This window comes from Panicum hallii, chromosome 3 (genome assembly GCF_002211085.1).
Source record: "Panicum hallii strain FIL2 chromosome 3, PHallii_v3.1, whole genome shotgun sequence".
Classification (NCBI taxonomy): domain Eukaryota; kingdom Viridiplantae; phylum Streptophyta; class Magnoliopsida; order Poales; family Poaceae; genus Panicum; species Panicum hallii.
The window spans coordinates 7811844-7818383 of record NC_038044.1 but is presented as its reverse complement, the minus strand read 5'-3'; positions in this window follow the sequence as shown (position 1 = coordinate 7818383).

The window sequence follows — 6540 nt, the reverse complement described above, 5'->3', positions numbered from 1 at the left end:
CTTTATTCATTGATCACTGTTATTTATACATGTATGAAGGGGTGGAGGGGTGGAGGAGATGTCTGTCCATCTTTATTCATTGATCACTGTTATTTATACATGTATGAAGGGGTGGAGGGGTGGAGGAGATGTCTGTTCAATGAAGATCGTGACCATTGATTAGGCAACCACCGTAATCAACATCTGTGCTTCTCTCCTATTCTACTCCTAATGATCAACTGATCATATACTGTAACACTCCCCCTTGAGCAGTTGTCCATCATGTATAATCTCTTAGAGATCCTGTGAAATAAAGGCTTGCAATAATATATATATATACTGCGTAAAACTCCAGAAAAACCCAGTGGGAAAATTTGGAGAAAATGAACAGTATATATTCTTAGTATCTCTATCGAAAAACCCGGAGGGAAAACAAGAGATAGACATTTACTTGCGTTGACATTGCCTCATTAAAAACCTAATATGAGAAAATTTATGTAGAAAAACTCATATAGGAAAAGAGTACAATGTGATGTGTATAAGAATAGTTAAATCAAAGAGATGCTCCCCCTGATGCAAGCAAATCTCTAAGTCGGCGCATACCAATGCCCTTAACACATTTGTTAAATGTAGAATAAGGTAGCGACTTAGTGAATAAGTCTGCGAGGTTATCATAAGACTTAGCTTGCATGACATTTATCTCACCACTTTGTTGGAGTTGGTGAGGGTAACATAGCTTAGGAGAGATATGCTTCGTAGCATCACTCTTGATATAACCTTGTTGCATCTGTGCAACACAAGCTGCATTATCTTCGTAGATAATGGTGGGTAACTCAATGGGTTGAATTCCACAAGATGATTGAATATGATTAATCACCCTTCTTAGCCATACACATTCACGTGAGGCTTCATATAGTGCAATGATCTCTGAGTGATTTGTGGACGTTGCTACCAGAGTCTGTTTAGAGGACTTCCATGACATAGCAGTTCCACTGTGTAGAAATACATATCCTGTTTGTGATCTTGCATTATGAGGATCTGAAAGATATCCTGCATCTGTATATCCCACGAGGCTAGGATCCTGATTTCTTTCGTAAAATAGACCAAGATCTGCCGTGCCTTGGAGATATTGGAGAATATTCTTAATCCCATTCCAATGGCGTTTAGTAGGAGCGGCACTGTGTCTAGCAAGTAGATTTACTGCAAATGCAATATCGGGTCTAGTATTGTTTGCTAGATACATAAGTGCTCCAATTGCACTGAGGTATGGGTATTTAGGACCTAAAACCTCTTCTCCATCTTCACGTGGTCGGAAAGGATCTTTATCCTTCTCAAGGGACCGAACGATCATTGGAGTTTTGGATGGATATGCATTGACCATATTGAATTTACTCAATACTTTCTAGACATATGCAGATTGGTGAACGAGAATTCCCGTTGGAAGGTGCTCAAGTTGCAAGCCCAAGCAAAATTTGGTTTTACCCAAATCCTTCATTTCAAATTCTATTTTTAGAAGATTACATGCTTCATCAATATCACGTTTATGACCAATGATATTTAAATCATCTACATAAACTGATATAATACAGAAGCCTGTAGAAGATTTCCTAATGAATACACACGGGCAATCATCACTGTTAGAATAACCCTTATCCATAAGGAATTCTTTAAGTCGGTTGTACCACATTCTCCTAGACTGTTTTAAGCCGTAGAGAGATTTGTTGAGTTTAACACAAAACAAGTTACGGTTTTTGCCATTATTCGGTACAGATATTCCATCAGGAACTTTCATGTAGATATCCGAATCTAATGACCCATAAAGATATGCGGTCACGACGTCCATCAATTGTCAAAATAGACGCTTTTGTACTGCCAATGATATTAAATATCGGAAAGTTATTCCATTCATAACGGGAGAGTATGTCTCATTGTAATCAATGCCGGGTCTTTGAGTAAATCCTTGCGCAACTAATCTCGCTTTATACCTCACAACCTCGTTATTTTCATTTCGTTTCCGAGTGAAAACCCATTTGAATCCAACAGGATGAACTTTATGAGGTATAGGTATCACTGAGGTGAATACCTGTCTTTTCGCTAGTGAGGATAATTCGGAGTCAATTGCTTTCTTCCATTTGTTCCAGTCCGAGCGTTGTTGACACTCTACCATGGATTTAGGATCTGGATCAGATAGGAGGTTATTGGCTATGATCGATGAGAAACATGCGTTGACGACCGTATTCTTACGATCATACAGTTCTCCAGAACTAGTATAATTAATGGAAATTTCTTGTACCCCGTGTAATTCTTCTTGATTCATAGGAAGAATGGGTTCAGGGTGTTCCGATGTGCCAGCAACATCTGAATCGTGCACTATAGTGCTGGTTTGTGGATGTATTGTATCCACTCGGTGTCCATCAACCGGAAGTTGACTTTCGTTTACTGATTTAGAGGATCGTGTGTTCCTCCCTTTCCTTTGTCGCTTATTAGAAGCATTATCCCGCTTAGCAGCCCTCCCCCTAATCGGTTGAGAAGGGGGTTAAATGGTTTTTCGAGGTACCTCCACTCGGCTGGGCGTATTGACAGCAGGATTCAAGGATTTTGTGACACCATTATAGTCAGTAAACGCATCAGGCAGATTGTTAGCAAAGTGTTGCAATTCTATAATTTTCTGAACTTGAAGTTCAGTTTCCTGAGTACGAGGGTCTGAGTATAGGATGGATTTGTCATCCCAATTGATTTCCTGGCATTCGTTAGGATACTTAAATTCTCCCCCTAATGCCGGGAAATGGTCTTCATTAAAGATGCAATCAGCGAACCGGGCTGTGAATAAATCACCGGTTAGGGGCTCTAGGTATTTGATTATCGATGGGGATTGGTATCCCACATAGATACCCAATTTCCTATGAGGTCCCATAGCTGTTCGTTGAGGCGGTGAAACAGGGGTATACACCGCACATCCAAATTTCCGAAGATGGGAAATACTTGGGGGGTTTCCTCGCACTAGGTGCAACGGTGAAGTGCTATGATATGCAGTTGGGCAAAGTTGAATGAGATCAGCAGCATGTAAAACTGCGTGACCCCAACCAGAAGTAGGTAAATTGCATTCATGAAGTAAAGGTCTTGCAATGAGTTTAATTCTCTTAATAAGAGATTCAGCTAAACCATTTTGAGTATGTACATAAGGTACTGAATGTTCAACGTGTATTCCTTGGGCCATACAATAATCATTGAATGCTCGAGAAGCAAATTCAGCCGCATTATCCAGGCGGATCTTCTGGATTTGATGTTCAGGATAAGATGCTTTCAATCGAATGACTTGCGTCATGATTTTAGCGAAGGCATGGTTGCGTGTGGATAAGAGACACACGTGTGACCATCGTGTAGATGCGTCAATCAAAACCATGAAATATCTGAACGGTCCAGACAATGGTTGTATGGGGCCACAAATGTCGCCTTGAATGCGTTCAAGGAACTTAAGTGGCTCAGCATGAATCTTAAGCGGAGATGGTTTTAAGATTAGCTTTCCCGTTGCACAAGATGTACATATAAAATCAGAAGGTTTAGGAAATTTAGCAGACTTTAAATCATGACCAATGCAATTACCTGTGATTTTCCGCATCATTCCTATTCCAGGATGGCCAAGGCGTGCATGCCAAGTCTTGAATGCGTCAACATTCTGAAAAATCACCTTGTACGTAACATGAGGTACAGGTTTTATGTATGTGTAGTACAATCCATACGGAAGCGAAAGTATTCTTTCCAGAATGTTAGAGCCATATTCAGAAGGTTTGGTAATGAGAAGAAATTCCTCATTATTTTCTATATGTGTAGAAATATGTAAACCACATTTCCGAATATCTCGGAAACTCAATAAGGTACGAGTTGAATCGGGATACAATAAAGCATCCTCAATTGTAACTTGTGTACCCATAGGGAGCGTAATAGTGGCTCGTCCAGAACCAACTATTGTTGCATCGCGTCAAGCGATTGTCAAAACATTTCCTGTTCTCTTAGTGAGAGTTTGGAAATATTTTGTTTCCCTAAGAATAGAGTTAGTGGTACAACTATCTACTAGGCACAATTCTTCCTCCATCGGATTGACTCCCGCAAATCTAGATAATTAAAGAATTATAAGAACTCAATTAATTATACATAGAATTACATACATAATAATACGATAGAGTATGAAGTGTACACACACTTATAGTCGATGTCTCGAGACTTATTACAATACATATGTCCCATACACACACAGAGATAATAGAGAGCTGATTTCTTATGGATCCTAGTTGAGGTCTCCAAAGACGTCATCCAAACTATAGTCGACGATGACGTTGTCTATGTCCATAGGCTCAGTGTAGGTCTGGAGTGGAAGGTTGGAAGTGCATGGTTCCTTTTGACTCATGCTTGGACTTCCAATATCAGCCTTCAAGTTGGATGGAGTGGCGAAGTGAGCTTCGTATTCCTGTCCTTCTGCAGCCTTGCCTTTGAGAGCTTGCTGGTACAGAGCCACTAAGTGGCGAGGAGTGCGACACTTGTTGGTGGGATGGTTGTAGCATCCACACTTCTTACACTTCTCATCCTTGGAAGTAGTAGTGTCTTTCCTCGGAGCCTTTGTGTTTTTCTTACCCTTACGCTTGTTGCGTCTGCGCTTCTTTGAATTATCAGAAAACTTGGAATGGTTTTTGAAGCCATTCCCTTTCTTCTCATCTTTCATAGCATGATGTATTTCAGGCATAGGGGCAGCCCCAACACGACGTTGCTTATGATTTTTCATCGTAAGCTCATCGTGCTTTTCTGCCTGAAGCAGATCATGTATGAGTTTAGAGTAAGTCTGATAATTGCGAGCACGGTATTGATGTTGCAAGACCCTATCAGATGGGAGCATAGTTTGGAGTGTCTTTTCAATCTTATTCGCATCTGAAGGTTCCTTGCCACAAAAACGCAAACGAGCACAGATTTTATGAATAGCATGGTTGTAATCACCTATGGACTTGTAGTCTTGGAGACGAATATGAGTCCAGTCATGATTCGCCTCAGGTAAGATTACAGCCTTCTGTTGCTCGTACCTGTCTTTAAGGGATAACCATAGTACATTTGGCTCTTCTTCCATCACGTATTCTGCTTTCAGATCAGGATGGAGGTGATGCCTGAGAATGTACAATGCGTTATACTTGTAGGCATCATGCAGTGGCTCAGTCCTCTCTGCAGGAGGTAGCAATGCACTCAGAATGTTCTTTGAGGCAAGGCTGATCTTGATATCCAGCGCCCAAGTAGGATAGTTATGTCCATCGAGAGCGAGTTCTTCAAACTCTTTGGCCATTGATCCTACACAAACAACCAGAGATTTTCTGTTTAGGAAATCATCATGCGTGTTGTAGTATGTGTAGTAGCACAACATATTGTATGCTTGCTCGTATTGAGTTGTAAGAAATAACCCAATTGAGATGAATAATATGCCATTTTGCATGAAATAACGATAATTTAAGATCTCAATTGCAAATAATGCAAGAGGTCAAAAATTGTCATGGCAAGGTTAATGATGCAGCTTATATAGTATTCAGAAAAATTAAGAACACATGGTAACTTAATTTTATGAATAATGTGGCATCAATTGTGTAAGGACTAAATAAATGTATATTCTTGCTCGTATTAAATCACTTGGATTTAATTAAGATGAACTAAATTTGTGAATATACATTTGAAGGAATGCAAAGAAAACATATGTCAATATATGGAGTATTGTAGAAAATATTCATTGACATATTTTCCAAGTTATAAAAACCTTGGAAAATTCCTAACACAAGATGCTACTTGAAAAGTCATAAGCTGAGGATTAAAATTAACATTTAAATCCTTAAACATCATCAACTCTAATTGCTAGAAATTAGAAAAATTAAATAACAAATGTAGCTAGGTTCTGCTATGCAGCCCATGCGCGAATGTCGGCCCAGCACGCGCGGCGACCCAACGCCCCGTGGCGTACGGCGGGAGGGCGGCCCAGCGCGCACGGTGGCCTGCCCTGCGCGCGCGGCCCATAGGCGCGCGCGGCCAGCGGCGGCCCGCAGGCGCGCGGCCCATAGGCGCGCGCGGCCAGCGGCGGCCCGCAGGCGCGCGCGGCCAGCGCGGCTAGCGGCGGTGGCCCATGCGGTGAAAAACCGCCGTATAAGAACCGAGCAGTTAGGATTGGGAACCCTAACCGCCCACCCCATCCACCACCAGCCGCCGCACCGGTTGGGCATGTGCTGCCGCGCCGCCGAGCATTCGCCGCCGCGCCGGCCGGGGGCCGTGCCGCCCAGGGGTGGCGCGCTGCGCCGCTGCGCCGCGCGGGGCCGCGCCGCCCGGGGGCCGCGTGCAGCGCCGCCGCGCCATGCGGGGCCGCGCCGCCCGGGGGCTGTTCCGCCCGGGGGGGTCAGAGGCGGCGACGAGGGGGTGAGCGCGAGCGCTCGCGACCGGCATCCACCTCGGGTGGATGTGCTGTCTTGGCCCACGAGCCCGTCTGGTGAGGGCGGAGGGAAAGATGGTGCGCCAAGCGGCGGACCATGCGGTTGCCGCTTGGGC